Source organism: Halichoerus grypus, chromosome 6, assembly GCF_964656455.1.
Source record: "Halichoerus grypus chromosome 6, mHalGry1.hap1.1, whole genome shotgun sequence".
In the NCBI taxonomy this organism is placed as follows: Eukaryota; Metazoa; Chordata; class Mammalia; order Carnivora; family Phocidae; genus Halichoerus; species Halichoerus grypus.
Window position 1 is genome coordinate 113679890 of NC_135717.1, and position 25856 is coordinate 113705745.

The 25856-nt window shown below is 41.7% G+C and overlaps 1 long non-coding RNA gene across 2 annotated transcripts; it reads left to right on the plus strand.

The window, feature by feature from the left end:
- Window positions 1-25458, plus strand: LOC144382363 (uncharacterized). Of its 2 annotated transcripts, XR_013449164.1 has the most exons (5): window positions 1-202; window positions 10840-10914; window positions 14588-14796; window positions 23194-23412; window positions 24827-25458. It is a non-coding gene; the product is annotated as an uncharacterized LOC144382363 (long non-coding RNA). The 2 variants fall into 2 exon arrangements; XR_013449163.1 differs by lacking the exon at window positions 23194-23412 and having other exon boundaries at window positions 19-202.
- The last annotated feature ends 398 nt before the right edge of the window (window positions 25459-25856 follow it).

Here is a 25856-nt window from a genome sequence, read left to right on the forward strand (position 1 = left end):
GGGCAGCATCCCCAGTGTCGCGTTTCCTGCGGACCCTCCCTTCCAGCCCAGCCACCAATCATCAGGCGGCAACCTGAGATGTAAACAAAAGCATCCTCCCAGGTGGGCTGAGTTGTCCAGCTGTCCCGCCAGAGTGAAGCCTGGGAGCCACCAGCCCCTGCTCCCTCTTTTCTGGGTCCCCGACAACAGAGAAGATCTTGGTGTGAGTTGGGGTTTTTGTTGTTGTTTGGTTGGTTGGTGGTTTTATAATTAGGTCTCTTCATCAGTCAAGGTTGCATTTGTTGAATCTACCCTATGCGCAGGAATAGGTGTTGATCTTCACTTTGAAGTCAGTAAAAAAGCCTTTCAGGTAGGTGACTCCAAACTGCCTCCAGGTTTAGGGTTATCAAACACGAACTTGACAAAAAGGAAAAAAAAATGAGGAAGGGGTACAAATGAAAAACCTGTCATTCACAGTTAAAGTCACTTTAGGATCAGTGAAGTTGGGAATAACTTGGTAGAATTTAACCATGAGTGGGGGATCTCCGATAATTTTTTTTCTGGGACTTCAATTTAAACATAATTCCCAGTATATATGGAGAAAGAATTAGGATATAATAAATAACACTGTAATTTTAATTCTGTTTATTAAAAGCATTAACCTACCACTTTAGGGAAAACTGTTTACATTAAAACTATTTTCTGATGTTAAGCAAAATTCTTGTTTCAAAGAAGGTCTGTGAAACAAATATGTTCACAACCCTCTGTTTATTTTAGTACTCATTTGTCATTCTTTGGGGAAAAAATAATCTCCAATGGAGAATTGACGCCACAGTTCAGCAAAATTACCAGGCAACACAAATTGCTTTCTGAACTCTGGCATGGCCAGTATCACTGTATTCAGAAGGGTAAGTCTCACTGTTTGATCATACCATGAAAGCCTAGAACCATCTTCTCTTACTTAGAGTTTCCATTGACTAAAACACCAGCAGCACCTTAGCACGTCAAAAAACAGGATAACAACAAAAATTACCCAGATAATGTATAATGATCAGGAACACTTAAAAAACAACATTAATACACACACATGCATGTGCACATACATATGCATCAAGTTGTACTAAAACCAGCCAACAATGCAAATTCAACAGAAGGATGATGCAATAAATACCTTCACTGGGGTTGCCATTTTGGAGCCTAAATATAAATAAAAATCAGTATCTAAAAAGTACTCTAAAGAGCGCCTGGGTGGCTCAGCCAGTTGAGCGGCTGGCCCTTGGTTTCAGCTCAGGTCCTGGGATGAGCCCCACATAGGGCTCCCTGCTCAGCGGGGAATCTGCTTGAGGATTCTCTCTCTGCCACTCCCCCTGCTTGTGCACCTGTGCTCTTGCTCTCTCTCTCTCTCTAAAATACGTAAATCCTTAAAAAACATAAAAATAAAAAAACACTTGTTTTATGAAAGCTGATTATCCCCCTCCTGACCATTTATGGTATACCTCCTTAGTTTATCATAACAAGAAGTTTCCATTCGGAGAAATTAGAATATATCAGAATAATTTTCAAGTCCCTTTAAATTTGCTGAAACTAGATTATGTTTACACTATCACACCTCCCATTGATTCTTATTTAATAAACATAAGCATATTTTATAAAGCTACTAAAGTGTCAAAATTGGTAGGATTGAGGGAGGATTAGTGACACATCAAGACAGCTGTGTATTTCTCTCTGCCTAACCTAACATTAAAGGCAAAACCCAGATTTCTAAAATGAAAAGTCATTCTAGAGAAAACCAAATGAAGATGATATCATGCAATTCAAGACAGATACTCGTTAACTGTGCAACTGCTCAACTTTTTAATGAACTGTTTAATCAATTCTTGGCATCTATATCTTAGTACAGAAAAGATAAAAAACAGTGTTTCATTGCCTAATTTGCTGGAGTCCAATGGGTTACCCATCTATATAAACTGTTAATATCAGGTGTGTGTTGAGGTAAAATGAGATGCATTCATCTGTGAATCAGTGAAGAGCTGGACAAAGTTCAAGTATATCATCTTTTGTAGCCACTGTCCATTAGAGTTTAAGAAGATCTCAAAGCCATGTCTGGATGGTATGAGACAACTGACAGCCCTTTATCTTCCCTGCTACAACCCAAACCTTGAGTCATTGACAGCTCTGTTGAACCTACCCAACAATCTTCAAAGGTCTGTTCTAAACCAGTCTTTGAAACGATGAGAAGCAGCCCTAACCAGCAACATGAATACACCTGCAGGACCACAGTGTAAAACACATTTGATTTATCATCAGATCATTCACTGGCTCTGGAGAAGTTAGCTTATTTGAATCTCAGAGCTACCACCTATGAGCTATGAGACCTTGGCCAAATCACTAAGTTCTTAGTGACTCATTTTCTCCTTCTGAAAAATGGAGCACATTTCTTGATACATTGTTTTCCTGACTTAAGTTATTTTCAGACAGTACTAAAAACTCACCTAGTGATGGAGGAAAATGAAATGTTTGCAACTGAGAAAAAAGCTTACAGAGCAGATAGCATTTACTACCATCTTGACAAAGCTGGCCTGAGCAAAGCTCTCTGCTCCAAAATTATATTAACACATTAACATATATTAACACAAAATTATATTAACACATCAAAGCTCTCTGCACTAAAATCATATTAACCTAGGAATGGCTATTAGTTTTGTCATTAATACTTTTCAAGAAAACTCTATATGGAAAAATGTTCCCCAAATATAGTCTTTTGAACCAAAGCTAATACTTGAAAACAGTGCTGTGCTCCAATAAGTTTGGAAAACACTGTGTTGAAAGTTAGTGTGGGATTCCTCAGAAGTTTTAATCAGTCTCTCTAAGGAGCATGCAGTATTTCTCCATGACTGTGAGCCCTTTTTGGAGGAACATCTCCCAGGGCTGATGATCTAGAGTATACCCATTACCAAATTTTAGCATAAATGAATGCTTGATGAAGGAAATAGAACACAATTATTATTTAATGACGTAGGACAGTGCTATAAAGTTCCTTGGTTTACAGACTATTGTTAAGAAGTTTGATGGCAGTGATTTTAGTAGACTTTGTATAAATATTTTTCTTTGATAGTAGACTTTTTTTTTTTTTATTTGAGAGAGAGAGAATGAGTGAGAGAGAGCACACATGAGAGAGGGGAGGGTCAGAGGGAGAAGCAGACTCCCCGCCAAGCAGGGAGCCCGATGTGGGACTCGATCCCGGGACTCCAGGATCATGACCCGAGCCGAAGGCAGTCGCCCAACCAACTGAGCCACCCAGGCGTCCCTTGATAGTAGACTTTTAACATGGATTATTTTCCCAATTTATAATTATTATAATTAGTAAAATGGCTTTAAGCTACAAAGCAACTTAACATATATTAAGGCACTTGATACTAAAATAAGCTAACCATAATATTATTATTTTCCCCATTCAATGAGAAAGGAAACTGAGGTTCAGAGAGGTTAGATGATTTGTCCAAAGACACAGAACCAATAATTGGCAGCTGGAGCATGAACCACTGGCTTCAAGTTCAGTATCTCCCACAGCTCACCTCCCTTTTCTTCTGAGCATTTTCTTTTCTAAGACTGATAACTGTTTTCCTGCCTACAATGTAGCCAACCCTAAAGGGCATGCTTAGCCTTAAAATTATGATTTTTTAAAATAATTACTATAAAAGCAATTATCTCTTTATCATAATTGCATGAATTCTAATGTCAGTATAATGACTTTATTTTATATGAATTTGAACTTGATTTATGTGAGAAACTGAGTAATACCAGGAACTGTATTTATGGTTGAGTTTTTTGTTTTTTGTTTTTTGTTTTTTTTAAAGATTTATTTATTTATTTATTTGACAGAGAGAGACACAGCGAGAGCAGGAACACAAGCAGGGGGAGTGGGAGAGGGAGAAGCAGGCTTCCTGCGGAGCAGGGAGCCTGATGGTGGGGCTCGATCCCGGGACCCTGGGATCATGACCTGAGCCGAAGGCAGACGCTTAACGACTGAGCCACCCAGGTGCCCCTATGGTTGAGTTTTAATGTTATGTTCTCTACATGGGCTACTATTTCTTACTGGTACTAGGAAAGAGATAGCTGAATAGATCACTCACCATCTCAGTTTCTCACATGATGAAACAACTAGCAACTGGATCACAAAACAAAATATCAAACTAGATCTAGGATCTCAGAAGACCCAAGTCTCATGTCCAATATTGGGACACCAGGAGCCAGACTCTGGGGTCTCCTCCAGGAGGTGAAAAGGGAAAGCAGAGCCCACATGTCGCACACAGATAGCTCAGAGAGGAGAATGTGCATTGTGTGGTCAGCATTCAACACCAGCCCCAAGGATGTCAATTTCTGTCTTTCTGGTCTGGAATGGCATTACATGCAGGCAGAGTACACCCAGTCAGAGTCACCAAACACATCACCTTCCTTTTCCAACTTGACATTCATGACACCAATCAACTATAACCATCTATACAACCCATATTCTAAACTGCTCGCTTCCCCCCAGCTTCCCAACACCATGGTCTTCCGTGCCTTAGTGCTTTTGAATGTATTCTGTCCACTTTCTGGAAGCCCTTGCCTCTGACTCTGCCTGTCACCTTCACTTTTACTCATCTTTCAAGACCCAGCTCACACATCACCACTTAAGTGAATGAAACCTCTCTCAACTCCAGTTATCTTTTTTCTTGGTAGGCTGGGGACATGGGGTGGGGTGGGTGGGGGAAGTTCAAAGAAGGCTGGAAAAAGAGTATCAGCATGTTTTGGACATGGAACTTAGTACTTATAATCACCCCGTGAGGTGGATGCTTTTATCCCCACTTTTCAGATGAGAAAACAGAGACTGAGTTAGGGGGCTTGCAAGAGGCAGAATTTGAATTGGGACTCAGGTGGACAGGATTCCAAAGCTCTCCTCCTTCTGTCCCATGATTGAACTTGCCCTCATTTGGGTTCCCGAAATATATCATACTACACAATTTGGCCCCCATTAGACTTCGGGCCCCTCAGCAGTCAGTCTCTGTTATTCTTATCTGTGTTCCCGGCATTTGCCATAGCATCTGACACTAGGTACTGAGTACATCTATATCCAACGAGTGAGTGAGTGAATGAAGAATGCCCTATGGTTTGCATATTGCAACAAACGCTATCTACTTCTGAGTTATTAAATAAAATTACCTGCGATTTACCCCTAATGATAATTTGTATCTTTTCTCTATTTTTTTCCCTCCTAAGTCAAGAGTCACCATGATTAGGTGTCCAGCTCTAGTTTCGGTGCCCAGAGAGAAAATGATGAAATCTGCCAGGCTACCAGCCACTCTGATGTGCTTTGCACAACTGGTGTTTGAACAGGGACTGACATTGATTTGACACGGCCAGGTAACACAATAGCATGACAGCTTTCGGAAAATGGTATCAAGGTACTCTAAAAGCAAATTTTACCCCTTGTGACATTCCTCCGAGAGTTAGAAACTTATTCATGTCAGTCTTAACTTCATATTTTCTTTATCTGGAAAAATCAAATGAAAGGACTTATCACCCCAAACCAGACATGTTTAATGAGAATTACTACATTAAATACATTTATAGGTACAAATATACATACAAAAATATATGCATGAACTCCAAATGTACAAGAGACAGACATGTGAAGTGAAACACTTGGTTTCTGATTTCTAGAACCAGATATCCTAGGTTTGAATTCCAACTCTGACACTTATTAGTTATACGGTAATTAGGCAAATGATTAGCCTCTCTATCCTTCAGTTTCCTCATCTGTTATTTGGGGATAACAGTTGTACCTATTCATAGAGTTGTTTTAAAAAGTTTAATTAAGTCACTTACACCACATACTCTTTTCAAATGGAAAATGCTGATAACAGTCGCATCATTTGTTAGTGAAAAATTCTTATAATTACCCCAGAACTTTATTCAGGTCCCCCGGGCCTGTTTCCTCATCCCTAGTACAAGAGGGCAGACTATTTGATCCTTGCGTCCTATGTGATCTACACTCTACAAATGAATAGCTTCTGGCTGTTCTTTTATTCCCTTGCTACCGCAACAAAACCCCAGTTTCCTATTTGCCTTCTGAGGAGATGGAAGACAGGAAACGATTATTAATCCACTTCCTAATTTTCAGAAGACTAAATCTGAAATAAAACAAACCAAAACTTGCCAAGTTCCATGAAAGCATTTAACTTTTAGTCTGCAAATGTAGGAGAGAGATGGTGTGAAAGAGGACAGAAGTACATGCTCACTTCTGCACTGTCCTCTAACATCTGGCTGTCCCAATGCTGTAGTATTGCTTCATTCTTTCTCATTGTATAATAGCTTGTTTGCATGGTTCCCCTTGAGACTGTAAGTTCTGTTGCTGTTTTGTCAAGATGTATTTGCTGAATAAATAGATGAATGGTTGGGTAAATCAACTGATGCTTCTCTGTTTTTCAAGAAGTTGAAAAGTTGAGTAATAAAAAATGGACTTTTATCAAACAAAAGCATTTCAGATTAAAATCCTACTGTGAAGATAACTTTGGCACTTATTGGTCTTAAAATTATAACCTGGTGTTACGGGGGGCCTATCTTACTTCATTCTGGAAGGGGGGATATTCCTAACCTATATGGGACACTGGAGAAACTAAGTCTTACTGAGATCATCTTCTGTGTCATTCCATCTACTGATCAAGGCGGAGTCCACCTTCTATCCTTCCCAGTAGGGAAGTATTCTTCCAGCCCCTTCTCTGATGAGACGCTCAGCAAAGTAGGAGGTCTGGGCCCTTCTCTTCTGTAGCAATCCTTCCTGGTCAGCCCTCAACAACCCACAAACACAGGACTATGTAGAGATGTTAAATTCTGAAGAGTGAGGCACATCTCAGAGGGATATTCCAAAGTGGAAGGTTGAAGGTTAAAACTGTGACTAATTTGATTGTGCAAAGGAAGGCTTCGACACAAAACCTCTTGAACTCTGCCTTCACTTGAGACGTTCCTCTGCTCTGGACTCTGCTTACCCATAGGTAGCCCTCCATTCAAATCTGGTGACCCCATCTCCTCCCTCAGAAAAACCCAGTCCTTTCCATAGCTGCTCATCTTATCTAATTGACACTTACTGGGTACCCCCTTAGTGCTAGGTGCTAGGGACAGACCTGTGAGAAACAGACATAATCCCTGTTCTTGCGGAGTTTATAATTTGGTAAGAGAAAATATTTTAATCAAAGTATGACACAAATAAATAGAAAATGACAAAGACTACAGTGAAGGAAGGATGTACTGGGCCCAGGGAAGGACTTCCTTGAGAAAATGACTCTTGAGGATGGGCGTGAGGAAAGTTTTTGTTTCTTAAGACGGTAGTGGCTTTAGCATGTTCATATGCCCACAGGCAGCCCATGCCAGCGTTTGAGCTGGTGCTCCTGAGATAGTGGAAGGGCAGATCCGTCTCAGGTAGCAAGAAGGACTCCTCTCCTGAAGAGGACAAGCTCCTGTGTCCAAAATGAGATAAATGTGGGCTTGTGATTCTAGGTCTGTCTCCCTGCCAGTAAGAGCCATGGGCTGGCTGGTCTGTTACTTGGTCCCCTGTGAATCAACACATCTCACAGAGACGTGCCTTACTCACCTAGAGATAACTGGAGTTACTTTTCCTTTTGCTTGATTCTTTAAGAATAATAGAGCTTCTCATCCCACCCTAATATTGTGCTTTTGACTCATTTTCTGTCCTGCTTTAGACCGGCCACATTGCAGTAAATGTCATAGCATCTTAGTTGTCAACTGCCCCCTTTGCTGTCTGGAAGGAAAGATCCAGCTTGATGGAATCTTTTTGATCCTGGATCCTCTGCTAATGATCGAGGTGGGAGAGGGAAAAATCCTTTAGTTCAACTTGCCATAGAGAGTTCAGGAGCAAAAAAAAAGATTCTGGTTCTTGTAAAAAACCTAACTGCGAACTGGAGGGGGTATCTGAGTAAGGGGGTACCTCAGTAAGGAATTAGCCTCAAATACGGGACATTGAGTACCTCCATTTAGAGAAAGATATGGTACATGAAACAGAGGTCCCTTTAAACCTTAAACAAACAAAAATGGTAAAGTCAGTTTGGAAGTGAGATTTACAGTCAGTCCCTGCATTTTTTTCTTAAACTTATGTTGACATATTGCAGCATGTAGTACGTTAGGAAAGATGTGTTGCAATATTCTGCAATATTTAATGTGTAAAGGACAAAGTCACACCTCAATCCCATGTTCTGAGTTTTGTGGGGCTTGTTTTGTTTTGTTTTGTTTTGTTTTTTTACTCCTTAATCCCCACCACCTATTTAACCCATCCTCTGGTAACCATCAGTTTATTCTCTGTAGTTAAGGGTCTGTTTCTTGACTTGTCTTTCTCTCTCTTATTTTTTTCCCTTTGCTTATTTGCTTTTTCTTTAATTCTACATATTAGTGAAATCATATGGTATTTGTCTTTCTCTGACTTATTTTGCTTAGTATTATACTCTCTAGCTCCATCCATATTATTGAAAATGGCAAGATTTCATTCTTTTTTATGGATGACTAATATTCCATTACACGCATACACACATAAACACACACACCCCACTTCTTTATCCATTCATCAACCGATGGACACCTGGACTGCTTCCATACCTTGGCTATTGTAAACAATGCTGCTATAAACATAGGAGTACATGTATCCCTTTGAATTAGTGTTCTTGTATTCATTGGGCAAATACCCAGTAGTGCAATTACTGGATTGTAGGGTAGTTCTATTTTTAATTTTTTTAGGAACCTCCATACTGTTGTCCAGAGTGACTGCACCAGTTTGCATTCCCACGAATAGTGTAAGAGGGTTCCCATTTCTCTGTATCCTTGCCAACATTTATAACCTTATTTATTTGAATCCTTTTTCTTTTTTTCTTGATTGGTCTGGCTAGAGGTTTATCAATTGTATTGATTCTTTTTTTTTCAAAGAACCACCTCCTGGTTTCATTGATCTGTTCTATTGTTTTTTTAGTTTCTGTATTATTTCTTTCTGCTCTAATCTTTATCATTTCCTTCCTTCTGCTGGTTTTACATTTTGTTTGTTGTTCTTTTTCTAGCTCTTTTAGGTGCAAGGTTAGGTTGTTCATTTTAGATTTTTCTTGCTTCTTGAGGTAGGCCTGCATTTCTGTGAGCTTCCCTCTTAGAACCACTTTTACTGCATCCCAGAGGTTTCAGACCACCGTGTTTTCATTTTCATTTGTTTCCATGTATTTTTTTTTATTTCTTCTTTTATTTCCTGGTTGACTCATTCATTGTTTAGTAGCTTGTTATTTAACCTCCATGTATTTATGGTCTTTCCTGATTTTCTCTTATGATCAACTTCTAGATTCATAAGAGTTTTTTTAATGTAACCACTTTTTATGCTAGCAATTTAACTTATAACATAAAGGGAGAATCCTACCAAAGGAATGAGCTACTATGTAAGTCTGTCATCGTGATACTGACATTTGGTTTCCAAATATAAATCCCAAATATCCTCATCAAACCAAATCTTCTGCTCATAAGCCTGTTCTTATTTAAATATCAGCAACTGAATGTTTAGGGCAAGTAGGCCTTTAGGTACCACCTAAACCAAAACCTACAGAGTAACCCCCTCTGCTTGCTTGCAAAGCAAGCCCTGGAAAGAGCTGTTAGAGTTAGCCTAAGAGGGATCCTGATATGGGAGAGGCATCACCCTTTCTGGAACTGACCTTGGCTCCAAAGATGAATGTTTGGCATCTGTCTAATGTATCTTCCACTTTCTCTTGCCCCTTGGAGTGTGGTGTGTGTCTGTGGGGGGGTGGGGGGATGAGAGGGCAGTGCCCTCACCTTTTCATCCTTCTCCATATCAAAGCCTGCTCAACTACTGGGTATTTACCCCAAAGATACAAATGTAGGGATCCAAAGGGGTACGTGCACCCCGATGTTTATAGCAGCAATGTCCACAATAGCCAAACTGTGGAAAGAGCCAAGATGTCCATCGACAGATGAATGGATAAAGAAGATGTGGTATGTATATACAATGGAATATTATGCAGCCATCAAAAGGAATGAAATCTTGCCATTTGCAACGACGTGGATAGAACTGGAGGGTATTATGCTGAGCGAAATAAGTCAATCAGAGAAAGACATGTATCATATGACCTCACTGATATGAGAAATTCTTAATCTCAGGAAACAAACTGAGGGTTGCTGGAGTGGTGGGGGTGGGAGGGATGGGGTGGCTGGGTGATAGACATTGGGGAGGGTATGTGCTATGGTGAGCACTGTGAATTGTGCAAGACTGTTGAATCACAGATCTGTACCTCTGAAACAAATGATACAATATATGTTAAAAAAAAAAAGAAGAAGAAGATAGCAGGAGGGGAAGAATGAAGGGGGGGAAATCGGAAGGGAGACGAACAATGAGAGATGATGGACTCTGAAAAACAAACTGAAGGTTCTAGAGAGGAGGGGCGTGGGAAGATGGGTTAGCCTGGTGATGGGTATTAAAGAGGGCATGTTCTGCATGGAGCACTGGGTGTTATATGCAAACAATGAATCATGGAACACTACATCAAAAACTAATGATGTAATGTATGGTGATTAACATAACATAAAAAAAAAAAAAAAGCCTGCTCAGAGGACAGGCCTGATAAATCCCCCAGCTTTGAGGTGGGAGGATTTAAAGTACTATCTTCTATGTATTAAGCAACCATTTACTGAACACTTTTATGCTGGATAATGCCTAAGATACAGAGAGACAAATTAGACATTCTCAGTTTTTGGAAATGTGCAATCTAGTGGAGGGGCCATACATGCAAAAATAATTATTGTAAACTAGAGTCATTCTTGCCACAGGGTGGAGAACAGCGCTCAGGAGCACGTCTGGAGGAATGCGGAAGTAAGCAGCCTCATGGTTCCAGTTGGGACATGGTAGGAAACATCTCCGTACCTTCCCAAAAGCAGCAGGATAGTGTTTAATGTTAATTATTTTCTCCAGCACTCGAAGCAGGCTTCTTTCTTAATGATGTTTAATATTAACAGAAGAATAAAACAATCTTTAGGCCAAAGGGCCTAGAACCTCTAAATAGGAATTTCAGATACCAGGAAGGAACATGCTGTATCCCTATAATCCCAAATCAGTGACAGGTCTGTGCAGAGGTTTGTACCAGATTTATCTAGAGCACAGGGTAAAATAGAAACTCTCAGACCCCATTCTGGAGAAGCTGATTCAGTAATGTTGGGCTGTGGCCTTTGCCTCTATAGTTTAATCACATACCCCAGGTCACTTTAATGTATGGCCAAGTTTGAAAATTGCATGATCTCTTGAAATGCCTGAAATTATACCAGGTTGGGGCATGTCTATTTGGAAGGCCAGCTCCTGCCCTTTCCTGGGACCATAGCTTGGTGTCTGAGAGTGACTTAAGCCCCAAACAGATGGGGTTCGTTGTGTTTCAGTGTCCATATGTGTTACATGGATGCTGCTTGCTCCAGAATCCTGGTCCATGAACTTCAGCAGGATGGGGCCTGGGACCAGATCAATAGTTTGCAAAGCAGGGTCCCTGGATGGCTACTCGAATAAGGTAGGGTACTTGTGAAAAATTCCCTAATCCTACCCCAGGCCTGTTGAATCAGAATCTCAGGAATGAGCAGGAATCTAATTTTAACAAGTTCAGTCCATATTTAACATATTCCTCAAGTGGTTCTTGCTCCTACTGAGAACATCTAGACCAGGCTCACCCACTGAGGAGACAGATTGAAGGGCTGTGTCAGGAAGGTGACAGGTCCAGCTGGCCAAATACAGTACCTACAGGGTCTGGTGACAACTCACCATAGTGCAGAGGAGCGGGGGGTCCATGCAAAGGGTAGCTGAGGAGGAAATTCCAGGTGGTGTTGTGGGGAGGGTGGAGGGAGGCCCTGATGTAGGAGATTCAGGAAATACTTTGGTCATGGATTCTCTCAGCAGAAGGACCCTGGTTACAGCACTGGGAATTGGGGGCAGGACACCAGTCTCTCCAAGGAGACCGGGGTCCAAGGCTGATTCCCAAAGAAGAATTAGATGGAAGAAAAATGTAGCAACTTGATATGAACTCTGGGTACAGCAGTGACTCCAGGTGGAGTCTCTGAACAAAAGATTCCTCTGAACTGAGTTGAAATGGCTTCTGCAGGTGGAAGTCAAAGGGCCACCATGAGTAAAGGGAGACGTAAGGCCGAGGAAGGGCAGCACTCGACAGCCTGGCATTGCTGGGAAGGCTGAGATGCAGAGGAGGATGACCACAGCATCCTAACTGCTGGAAGAAAGTCATGTCCCTGAATTCTGGGGTGATCATTCTAGAGTACCATCTTTTCATGGTCCAGTCCTACAGAAAATGATTATAAGAAAACAGAACCCTGAGTAGTTGCAAAAAACCTGTCATTTCTATTTTCACTTATGAAAAGCAGCTACTTTATATAGCCAATAAAATTAACTTGCAAAACTTTTGTCCATTTTAATAACAAAAAGGAATGAACAAAAGAATATAAAGGACCATGCGTAACTAAATACACAAGTAGATTTTAGTTAAAACAATGCCATTCTGGAGGTGCTTTTTTAAAGATTTTTTTTTTTTAAGATTTTATTTATTTATTTGAGAGTGAGTGACAGAGTGAGAGAGAGCATGAGCAGGGGGGAAAGGCAGAGGGAGAGGGAGAAGCAGACTCCCCGCTGAGCAGGGAGCCCGATGCAGGACTTGATCCCTGGACCCTGGGGTCATGACCTGAGCCAAAGGCAGACACTTAACCAACTGAGCCACCCAGGCACCCTGGAGGTGCTTTTTAAAAAAATCATTTTATCAGTAATTTGTGTTATGGGAATTAGAGTAAATAACAAATTTTTTAAATGTGAAATTAAGCAAAAGGATAAACTCATCCACTGTCTCTTTGTGCATATCTAATGTATAAAGGCATTAGACAGAACCTTAGCATCCTAAAAATTATGCTTTTTCATTCATAGATATTTATTGCCTATTTATCTTAAGATACAATGTTGTATGTACCACCATATAAGCCTAAATTTAATAGAGGTTAAATAATACTATATTATATACAATGTACAATATGTAATATATGATATAACATGTTATAACACTTGTTACATGGTATATGTTATGTTAACTGCATGATATATTACATATATACATATGCATACACATATACATTTATACATATATATTATTACATATTAAATGCATGTATACACACATATCATATATACATATATATGAACTCTCCAATCAAATTAGCAGAAGGAACTGGTTCTTCTCCTTTCAAATGCCCCAGTTACTTCCAAGTATGTCCAAAGGGGACCCCTCACACATTTCCACAGACCAATCACTGTGGTCTGCCGTAGTCAACACCCTGTTCCTCCTTTCCTCCTCTGGCACCCATTCTACCACAGCTGTCCAAGGAGCCACTTGGAAAAGCTCAGACGACATCCTGGCTCACACTCACAGTGTGGTCTCCAGAATGCCCATGCATCAGCCCCTCCTCCTCTAGGTCAGCCTCTAGCCCTCCAACCATAATAGCCTTCTCCACACACGTTAATGGCAGGAAATGAGTAGAGGGGCCTGGGGGGTGGGTGGGGAGAAGGACCTGGGACCTGGCAGCTTCTAGAGTGATAGCAACCAAGCTCAAAGTGTGACTTTATCAACTGCTGAACCCACACTTGGAGTATGCTTTAGCACTGGAGAAAATAATCATGTCATGTTTTTAATAAGCTTTTTGGACAACTACCAAGGAGTATTGCCTCTCATTCCTATGGTCTTTGAGGCAAAAATTGCTTGTAGGCAAGTATTATTTTTCCTCTACATGAGATAAGAAAAGAGGGAAGTATATTGGAAGTGCTTATAATGCTAATATTTTGTTCACTAAATTTGTCCTTTTGGCCAATCATCTGTTTTTACTGCTGTGGAAAACACATACAAAGATCCGATATTAAAATTTCATTTAAAGTCATAGGAAATGTGGCTTCCCATTCCTGCATATTACCACCTCACACATAAGTACAGTAACTAATAAATGACAAAGTAATTGGGACACTTGTGGGGCTATGATGTGTTTCAAGTTGAGAGAGAAAGGCCTTCACTTTAGGAAGCTGAGGCCCCCAGGTCCTGTGTCTGGGAGAGAGAGTTGCCCTCCCTTCCTCTCTGGGACCCCAGTATTAGAGACTGGGCCAGGGGTGCCTCAGGTGTAAGACCAAGGAGGGAGGGTGGGAGGAGCTGGTTCCGCTTTCCTGGCCTCACGCTGGGTGTCTTTGGGGTCTCCTTGGTCACCTAGTACCTGAGACCTCACTCTCTGGCTCTGTGCTGATCGGGGACAGACCTCCTGCTGCATCTGCAGGAATGTTCACTGTTCTCCATGCCCAGGAACCTATCCTCCCGCACTAAAGGTTAGGCACGGCTGTGCCCGGAAGTGAAAAAAAGATAAGACTCATGACCACCAGAAAAGAGTGATGTGAATATAGTCCTGTCTGACATTGAAAACAGAGCACTCTAGGCTCTCCTGACAAAACACACCAGAATCCCACGGTTTACAGGATTTCTCCCATTTCTCCATCCTTCTCATGCAGCCTCTGACAAGAAATTTGGAGATCAGCTCTCTCAGTAACATCTTTACCCAAGTGCCTGGCCTTGGGGTGAACGATGCTTCAAAAATGCTGAGATGGAATTTCCAAGCAGTCACCTCAAATTCCTGCATAACTGCGTTCATGGAGATATTAATGATGACACTAACACGTGTGGGGGGAAAGGAAGAATCTGGGCAACTCAAATCAATGAGGTAGTTCCCTTTGACTTCATCTTTTTTTTTTGCAAAGGGAAAAGTTGAAGTTTTTTATTCACGCAATGACTATTCTTTCAACATCTGTCTTCTCTCTACTATGACACAGTACAAACATGAGGAAGAAGCTCACAATTTCATGGGGGTGACAGACAGAAGTGGGTTTTCAAGATGGTAGTGGAGGGACAGAGGTGTGCTAAGCATAAGGTGCCCACCCAGAGCCAGACATGGAACTTGGCACCTGGGGGCGGAGGGAGTCCTAACCTGGGAGAAGAGGTGTCCTAACCTGGTGCCTTAATGCGGGCTTCTCTATGGAAGTGCCACAGAGCGGGTGGCTTGTTAACAACGGAGATTTATTTCTGCAGTTGATAGTCTGAGATCAAGGTGCCAGTGTGGTGGGGTTCTGGGGAGATCCCTCTTCTAGTTGCAGATGCTAACATCTCTTATGGCAGAAAGAGGGCTGGTGAACTCTCTGGGGTTCCCTTTATAAGGGCACTCATCCCATTTATGAAGTCTCCACTATCATGACCTAATCACCTCCCAAAGGTAACTATCTTCACATTGTGGGTTAGGACTTCAACAGATGAATTTTGGGGAGACACATTCAGTCTATAACACCTGAGTCTCAAAGAATCATGAAGGATGGGGGCTAAGAGCAGCATGGTCTTGCTGTCAGATGAAGGTAGACGTGGAATCCAGAGGAAGCACTCCCGTTAGACCAGAGTTCTACAAAATGAATATTTCTTTGCAAAAACATAGAGTTTGGGTTTCAATTCAGAGGAATACTTTTTCCTTACTTCTTGAAGGGCACTTACCAAATGTGTCTTCGTTGGACCAATTTATTTAAAATAGTTCAGGTGTAATTAGTTGGTTTCTTAGTGATTTGGCAATGGAACTACTTCTGAGAAGACTTTGTCACTACAATTAGTGATTGCGAAGTTAGAATGTGAAAGATAATATGATGGCAAAAAAGAGACTTGGGGGTGCCTGGGTGGCTCAATTGGTTAGTGTCCAACTCTTGGTTTTGACTCAGGTCATGGTCACACTTAACATGGAGTGGGCTTGGAATTCTCTCTCTCTCTGCCCCTCCTGACTCATGCTCTCCCACTCTCTGTCTCTCCCTCTCAAAATAAAAAAGAATAAAATCTTTAAAAAAAAAAAGAGAGACTTGGTTCTGTTGATGAATAACGTGAATGAACACCTGTGAAAAACAAGTTTTCTAGTTTGTAAATGCCGCATAATCAGTTGTAGTAAAGAAGCTGTCTCTGGAGAGCACTGTGTCCTTCCCCAAAGTGCTTTTCCTGTACATCCTTTCATTAAATCTGCTGATTTTACTGAGTAGCTTCCTGAAACAAGAACTTATGTATACTTATGGTTGTTTATCGGCTGCTTACTATGAGCTGGGCACCAGGACCAGCACTTCCCATGCTGTTCGCCTTGTTGATGCTGCCCCGTGAGATAAGAACTCTACTGTCCCATATTACGAAACTCACACAGCAGACTCCACCAGGACTCCTCACTGCCTCTTTCATCCCATGACTATGCCTTTGATATTATCCTTGTAATATTATGTATCCTATCACATTCCAACTATTTTTAAATATTTTATATACTGACTCTTCCTTCATTGGTTGGTAGATCAGGTACACCTTACTTGGTTTAAAAAGATTCTTCCAGTACAGTGTCTCACTGGATTCTGAGAATCATAGAATTCTCAGAAGCGTGAGCAGCTGTCTATTTCCGTGGCTCTGGGGAGCTCACCTGGGCTGGTAGCCTGGTTCCACTGCTTACTACCGGAACGAGCCATTTTACTTCTCTGTGCTGCCCTTAGCAAAATTGGGAGAGCAATGCTGTACCTCATGAGGCTGTGTGAGGGTGGAAAGACCATACCTAAAATGGAATAAAATAGTGCCAGATGTAGTAAATACTCAGTAAACACTAGATTTTAATATTATTGTTCTTATTGCTGTCATTGATTACCATTACTTTCTCACATTTGCATTTGTAACTAATACTTTCTAAATCTATTCTCTTACCTGTAATTATATGAGATATGTTCATGTAATATATTCATATTATATAATTTACTCATATAAAAATAACTTGCTCTCTTTCCCACCATCTGCCTCTAAACTTGTTACTCATCTGCAGTCCTCAGTTCACGTGGATTTTCCCCTTTGAAACCCTTCCTGACCCACACATACATCTTCAGTATCACTCATGGCACTTGTTACAGTTAGTTGCTTACATATCTAGCTTCCTAATAACTCTGGGCTCATTAGGATCAGGGAGCATGCCTTTGTTTATCCTTTTGATCTCAGTCCATTGCAGATTTCCAATTTTTTTCAGTTAACGAACAGACGACTGAATTAACAACGCTGGAGGGATGATATTACTCATTTTAAAAATAAAGTCTACACATCAGAGCAGGAAGAGGCTTAGAAATAACTAAGTCGATTCCCTCTATTCCCATTATCCCTTCCTTTAGAGATGAAGAAGCGGAGGTACAAAGGAGTAAGACTTACCTAACATCCCATTGATAGTAAGTGGCCAGCATATGCCCATGGAAGTGCATGGCCCTTGGCAGACAATCAGAAATAGTTGCCAAACAAGAAACCAAAATCCAAATCCTAGGTCTTTTTTACTGTTTTGTCCCTTTTTGTCATGAGTCATTGTATCAGTGAAGATGCTTTTAGCTACAATTAAGAGAAAATGCCACTCAGGTTGGCTTAAATAATACAGACCCCTATTGGCTCATATGATTCAAAAATCTAGAGGGTAGGGTCGACTTCAGGGCTGGTGTGATTCAGCAGCTTAGTGATATCATGGTTTTCTCTCTCTGTCTCCATCTTGCCTCCTGCAGTATGAGTTTTATACTAAAGCTGCCTTCTTCTTAGAGGTGGCTGCCAAGTACTCTCGGGGCTATAGGTGCCTGACATCCACATCCAGGAAAGAGAGAAAGTGAGGGAACAGTTGTGGGTGGGGGTGGGGGTTAAGGATGTGGGGGGGAAGTGTGAGTCACTGCTAATGGGTATGAGGTGTCTTTTTAGGGTGATGAAAACATTCTCCAGTTGTTGTGGTAATTGCTATACAAGTGTGAGTATACTTAAAAACCATTAAATGGTACACTTGAGGTGAATTGCATGGTATGTGAATTATATCTCAATAAACTGCTTTATTGTTATAAGTGAGGAAAACAGCGCTTTACCTGATAGCTCATTCTCTGCCAATACCCAAGAACTTTTGTCTGACCTTAATTGAAATTTAAGCTTGCTTTATCCCAAGTTATGTACCATCTTCAGAACAGCATGAATGTGGACACAGGGGAGATGTATGGTTCTGCTGTGCGTGAAGTCTGAAGGCCATTAGAAGAAGACCGGAAGAGAAGGGGACGTGGACATCGGGGACACTCCTGTACCTGAAGGGGAATTCTAATGGAACTCAAGCATCCGTTTTCCCTTCTTTCTTTGGATTACCTCCTCTAGCATTATTGGGGGAAGTGGGAGGACTAAACTTATGTCAATTTCTTTTGTTTTTAAAAAAATTTTATTTATCTCTTCAAAGAGCAAGAGAGAACGGGCATGGGAGGCGAGGGGCAGAGAGAGAGAGAGAATCCCAAGCAGACTCCCTGCTGAGCCTGGAGCTGGACACGGGGCTTGACCCCACAACCCTGACATCATGACCTGAGTCAAAATCAAGAGTCGGATGCCCAACCAACTGAGCCACCCAGGCGCCCCGACTTATGTGGATTTCTAAGCAGTCTACTTGACTGCTCATGTTCCACTCTGTTCCTCAGCTCTCGGTAGCAGGCCACTGTCTACTATACTGCTCTTTTCAGCCCCAAATTCAAGGATTCCAGTTGCTCTCAAAGAAATGTTGCCAACCTCACAAGGGCGTTTGTGGAGATGTGTTAGTTTGCTGGGGCTGTTGTAACAAATTATCTCAAACTGGGCAGCTTAAAACAACAGAAATTTATTCATTCACAGTTCAGGAGGCTGGAGGTCTGACATCAAGGTTTGGGCAGGGTTGGTTCCTTCTGGAATGAATTCCATGCCCCTCTCCTAGCTTTTGACGACTGCAGGCAGTCCTTAACGCTCCTTGGCCAATGGGTTTCTCTAATCTCTGGCTCTGTCTTCACATGGTCTTTTCATCTCTAGGCTTGCTTCCTTTCTGCATTTTAGAAAGAACACTAGTCACTGGATTTAGGGCACACCCTATCCAGGATAATCTAATCTAGAGATCTTTGCCTTAATTATATCTGCAAAGGTTTATTCCAAATGAGATCACATTCTGAAGTTCCAGGTGGGGCATGAATTATTGGAGGACACTATTCAACCCACTATAAAAAGTGAAGGAATCCTTCCATTGGGCCTACCTATGCTTTTTTCCCTTCTATAATATCATTATACACAGTTATGTGGGTTCATCAGATTTTGCTGAAATTTGGCAAAAACAAAAAGGAACTATTACCCTATAAGGGAAAAACAACTATAACCTAACCATGATTTTTTTGGAACCCAATAAAAGATTCCTCAAGAAATTAAACGTTTCATAGCCATCATGCCATGAATAACAGACCTTCTACCTCAGGCCCATGAACCATGGAGGAGGGCTCCCTTCTTCAAGCCTTCACGGTACAGCTGTCCCTTCAGTCCTCCAGGGATTGCCCTCACCCTAGAGCCCTTCCGTTTCCCCAACACGTAGTCCAAGGGACTCGGTCATCATTAACCATTTCCCTAAGTCTGAGTTATTTACTACTAGAGGAACACCATAGGGATGAGTCCAACAGGATGGTCCAAGGTGGGGCTGGCAACCCTGCAGTTCGGTAGGAAAATCAGGGCTGGGTGTAGCACTCCATACAACACCCTTTTGAGCTACAGCTATGCCCCTTTCTTTTTCTAATTGTCTCCACATCTCTTCAGCATAGTTTCTCAAAACAATGGAGTTTGTTTTCTTCTAGGTACTGTGAGAAAAGGTCCATCATTGGGCCATATATCCCTTAATATAAGGGCCAGAGTAGGTGTTTAGAGGCGATGCTCTTCTACAGTCCTCCCTTACCCATTCTTGGGGGTAGTGGAGAGGAAGGGACAGTGGTGTTTGTGGTAGGAGGTGGTACTGGGGAGACAGACAATGGTTTCATTGTCCTGTTACACTACCAAAGTCATTTCTGAGTAGACATCACTTGTAGATCACTAGTCTTGTTTCAGACATAGTTTGCTTCCAAATTTTAAGTATATTCTTGCATATAGAGGGCTATTCATCTATTCATTAAACCAGACGAATGACTTTTATGCGCAGCCAAAACAAATAATATTGGCCAACTTCTTGCTTCTCATTATCCTGAAATATAAATAGAGCCAAGATTTTATTTGTTATAGTCTCTATAATGTTGGAAATTCCTGTAAACATATCAGCATAATCTTTCAGGGCACATCTTCTTAGGTTGGGCCGTAAACCTTTCCTTTTGGGACCAAGCAACTCCTTGGCCATATCTCTAATCATTTATTTTTCCCTTAACTGCTTCTGGTATTTAATTTTCTGGCCTGAATTTTTATTGACTTAGTCTTTATTTCCTGGAACATTTATTGTTACTGTTTGTTTAATTATGAAATATTTCATTCATACAGAAATTACAGAGACATACAACAAGCACCTATGTATCCACCCCTAGACTTAAACAAATGTCAATACCTTGCACGCTTTGGAATTTTTTTTTAAAAATAAGTAAAACATTACAGATTCATGGGGGGCCAGAGAGGTACACGGTTTTTTGTTTTTTAACCTTCTTACTGATGTTAATATTTCAAAATTTGGTTAAGAGAAATTTCATTTTAAGAAGTTGCTAAATTTCTTCAGAAAATGTTTTTCTTTTAAATGATTGGAAAGTGAGTCCTTTCAATGATGGCGTTCTGGATATCTCTATCCTAGGCCTCCTCTCACTCTCCAGTTCTTCCAGACTTGTCTCATTCATGCCCATGCCTTGATTCCTACTCCGCTGATGACTCCTTAGTTCCTCTCTTCAACACAGGTCTCTCTTTGGAATTCTAGACTGGTACAGCCAGAGATCACCTTGTTGTGCCATGAGCCCTTCCATCTTAACATAACCCACCAAACCTATAATTTCCTCCAACCGCTTTTCCCTATCTTGGCAAATGGCACCATCACTCATGCAGTTAGGCACCTCCGACCCTCTCCTGCACGTCCCCTGTCTGTGCAGGAGAGATGCACAGACATTAAGCAAATAATTACACACTTATTTAGGTCAATGCAGAAGTTGGGACTCTGGGACTATAGCACTTCTTTAAATCTGTCAGCATGTCCTACTAATTCTACCTCCTCAAACAGGTATCAAACTGATTGACTTCTGTCTTCCTCTGGGACCACCACACTAGTCCAAGGCACCATCACCTGCTCCCATGATAGCAATAGCTTCCTGACTCTTCTCTATCATTCCTGGGGCCCTCCAGCAGGTTCTCTACATGTTAGTAGATTTTCAGAACACAAATCTGATAAGACTCCATCCTGCTGGACTCTGATTCATAAGATAAAAAAGAGTGGTGCATGGTCAGCATAGTTGGGTCCAGGCTACTCCTCTTGGACCCTTCTGTTACCCTCACTTTATGCCCCAGCTGCTAGGTTTTGAAAGCAATATGCCTCTTCTTCTACCCAGAGCCTTTGCGTGTGCTGTTCCCTCCTTATGAAGTACACACCCATTTATGGGCTTCACTTCTATTCATCACTTAGATCTCAACTCACGTGTTATTTCTTTGGGGAAGCTTCCCTGACCCCCCAATCTGGGTCGAGTTTCTTTACTATCAGTTTGTATTCAACTGTACCTTTTTTGTCCTGGGACTTTTCTCAGGTGTAATAATATACCCTTTTATTTATTTGATTAAAATTGGTCTTCCCACCTCCTCATCCCTTATGAATATATTGTAAGATCTAGGAGACCATGAATAAATAAGTGAATCTCAAGCTACATGGTTTATAGGTAGCCTCACGTGGATCATGTGGAAACAAGTGGGGTAGTGCCAATAACAAAGTTATGGCATTTGGGATTTCCATTGCTATGATCTCTCCCTCCTCTATTTCAAAAATAACATCAGGCCATAAGCTAATGATACCACTTGTGTAATAAGGTAAAGGAGGGGAAAACTCCTGGCATAAGATGTTTGATGAAAGATAGACTTTAGACTTATTTTTTGGTATCTTAGGGAAATGTAAAGAGCTGTGAATCCAAATTCTTGGTGTACCTCTTAAGTGTTCTTAGAGTGTCAGCCTCAGTTTCAGCCTCTAAAGTGACAATATGCTATCTTCTAAGTGAGTTGTAATAACTAAAACTTATACATCCACAGCACCTGTACCATAGTGAGGGTGGGTAAATATTTGCAGCTTAAAGAAATAACTGAAGACATAAATTAGCGAAAGAGAAACACTCAAATAGCAAATGCTCCATGAATTGTAACCTTAGTAATATTATAAAATGACGGGAAGGAATGCTTTCTTGTAAGGAAAAGGAAGCAGTGAGCTAGTGTGGTAATAAAAGATTGAAAGTCAGTGGAGAGCAATCCTGGACAGTAATCCAGAGCAGGCTTTGTGTCCACGCATGGTGCCTGGGCAGCTTCCCGCTGTTAACTGCTCAAGAATGGGAAGACACCTCCCGCCGGTTGCCTACTGATACGTGAGGTCCATAGGCAGCTGTAGATAACAATGAGTGGAGACATGGGGCCTCACAAAGGAAAGGAAACGATGAGCCACAGACAGAGGGGCAGAACCAGCAGAGGGGTGGGTATGTTGGAGAGGCCAAATGAGGAGGCAGTGGTCAGAGCTCCAAAGAGTCAGCTCAGATGGAAACAAAACCATGTCCTCTGGATCTAATGACCAATACGGAGGTCGAGGATGACTTTGGCAAACGTCATTTTCAGCCAAGTGGTGGGGCGGAAGGCAGAATCAACTGAGCCAGTCAGTGAGTAGCGGGCGAGGAATACAGACAGGGAGCTTGGATTCATCTTTCAAGAAGTGTGTCTGGGATTGGCAGCAGAGAGACTGGGTGGGGTACGCTGAAGGGGAGATGGGGTTGAGAGAGAGGTTTTTTGTTTGGTTTGTTTTTAGGTGAAGAGGCTTAGCATATTTATAGTCTGAGAAAGGAACTGGAATTAGTGTGCTGGGGAAAGAGAGGATAATTAATAGCTTGAAGTTCTGAGGAAGCATCAGAGGGCCAGTCCAGCCCTCATCAGCCCCTGGAACACCCCCAAATTTAAAAAAAATTGCATTCTCGATATCCCTTCTCCATTCGATATGGCCCTGGACCCTCTCTCTTGGTCTGGGCTTGCATGTGTATTCTTGACCTCCTGCTAGATTCCCCGGACCTTTCACTTTGCCTCTTATTTTCTTTAGCCTGCTCTCACCCTGAAGATCTGATGACGGATTTAGCTTGTCTGGCACACAGCCACCGTTCCCCTTGGCTGCTCTGCTGCCTTCACCCTCAGCTGTTGCAACTCTTGGCCATCCTGAGCAAAGGCCCTGCCAAGCGCCCCCTCCCTGACATGTCCACACGGAGAAGTGCTTCCAGGAGGAGCTCCCAGCAAGAGGATGGAATCTGGGTGCAGGGGGAAGGTCAGCTGGGAGGCCGGCAAGAAGGCGAGGAAGAGGGGAGCCAGCGGAATTTCCCGGGGAGGGTGACTTGAACAGTTCCCTTCAATCTGATTCTGTACTATTCTGTGTTGTTTTCTGTTTTTTTTTTTTTTTGCATGACAATATATTGTTAAAAACAGAAAACTTTTGTTTTTAAAGCAAAAACCTATCAATGAGGGGAAGGAAGTGTGTTCATGCATTCATTCAACAGATACTTAGGGAGCCCCGGGGAGACCACGTGCCAGGTGCTGGGGACACTGGTGAACAGGCTACATCCCCCATCTTGGGGAGCTTTCCACTATGCAGGAGAGATGCACAGACATTAAGCAAATAATTACACACTTATTTAGGTCAGTGCAGAAGTTGGGACTCTGGGAGAGTTCTGCTCTCACTGAAAGGTAGGAGGCAAGGTCGTTGCTCAGAAAGGGGCTGGAGCTGGGTAGGGGCCTTGAAAGCCAGGATAATGATTAGGAAGAAGAGCTGCAGGAAAGGAGAGAGCATGTAAACAACAGAGATATGCATACTTTTTGCTTGAAGGTCTCCAAACTCAAGTCCCCCGAGCTTGATTTTGAGCTGGCCACACGTGTCATGTATTTGCTTTAAAAAAGCACATCCCTTTCTTGACACTCTGTTAATCACCATTCTCCTTTTAACATTGCCAGCAAGGATCTCCTTTTGTTGAACTATCTTCAATTCACAGTGCTTGTACTGATAATAGACAATCCGTGTCTTCAGGACTGTTAGCGACAGGACAGATCTTTAGATTAAAAGCAATACAACTGTGTCCTTATTAGGTTCTTATTAGAGTTTCATGTGCTACTCTTAAGAGTCACTCAGCCCTCCTCCCCTGGGCTTTGGCAAGCTCAGAACAATTCCCTTCCCAGGGCATTGGCACCATAGCCCTGGTTAAGCTTCAAGGCTGTATTACCAATAAAATGACTCGAATTTTATCTAGTATATTTGAACAATAACATCTTAGTACACCTTACACCTTAGTGACTAAGGTGTAAATTATAAGTGCCTAGGAACTTTTTCTTAATCTTACATACACATTTCTTAATATCATTTACTATTTTATGAGCATATATTTCTGGAATACTGGAAAAGAGAATTTAAAAAAAGGCAGGCATCTCCTAACACTTTTCCTCTTGCAGAAAGCAGTGCTTTATTTCATTGATCCACAGGTTTGATCTTCTGTGTAGTGAATTTCCAAATGTAGTTAGAGTTTGCTATTTAGTTCTGTACTAAAGTCCGGGTGTCTTCAGATATTAAAGAATAACAAAACAAGAGGCTGTGACAAAGAGAAGTATTTCACTAATATTTTCTAGATAATGGATTCATTTGTTTTGTGCATATCTTGCCTAAATCCCTCCATTCATTTTATTTGTTTTTACAGGAGATATCTATCTGGGGCAGCTCGATCTGTTATGAGCCGTGAGGAGGGAGACAAGGAGAGACAAGATCCATTGCTGAATTTTTAAAAAACATCTGCATATGTTTCACATAATAGGCAAATAATAAATGTTTATTAAATTGACTTAAATGGAGCCGGGATCAAGGACATGTGGCTTAGGGTTGAAATGCATGTTGCTATCGTATGCAGTTGAATCAATAGTACTGGGGTTGGGGCAGGGGGGAGAGAAAGGAAGGTGGTGACATCTGAAACAAAGTGAGGACACAGAAGCAAAGTGAACAGCGCACGATTAGGAAGATGGAGACTGGTACATATATCCGTTATAGGTACGGTTAAGTATGTGTGTATGCGTATATGGGTATGTGCCGCTACACATATGTGCTTATACGTAGCAGTCTCCTCACGTGTGTAGCAACGATAACATGACAGGGTCAAATTTTAATAAAAAAGAAATTGAGTTAAACTTCATCGTACCTATTTCTTTCATTTTAAACGAACACGTTGTTTTCCACGGCTCCTCACATCCAGGGTCCTCCCCGTGAAGGAAAGGCACGTCAGTGGCCCCGAAGCACAGGACAATGGCTGCAAACGGGCTTTCTCCTTTCAATTAAGGGCCTCACTGATCTTATGGTCTTTCAACTTCGCACTGATCTCCAGAGCCTCCTACTGCATTTAGGCACCAGGCCCCTGTGTGTTAGAACACCAGGGTGAAGTCCAAATAAAGGAAACAGTAATAAGCAAGTGCTGGGGCATTCCTCTCCATTGCCCAGTGTCAGACCTCCTTCCAGCTTCTGGGGAAGTCCTCACCTTGGCGTCTTGGTCGGGCGGCTCCGACACTGCTTATTCTTTTTTTTAAATTTTTTTTATTGTTATATTAATCCCCATACATTACATCATTAGTTTTAGATATAGTGTTCCATGATTCATTGTTTGTGCATAACACCCAGTGCTCCATGCAGAACATGCCCTCCTCAATACCCATCACCAGGCTAACCCATCCTCCCACCCCCCT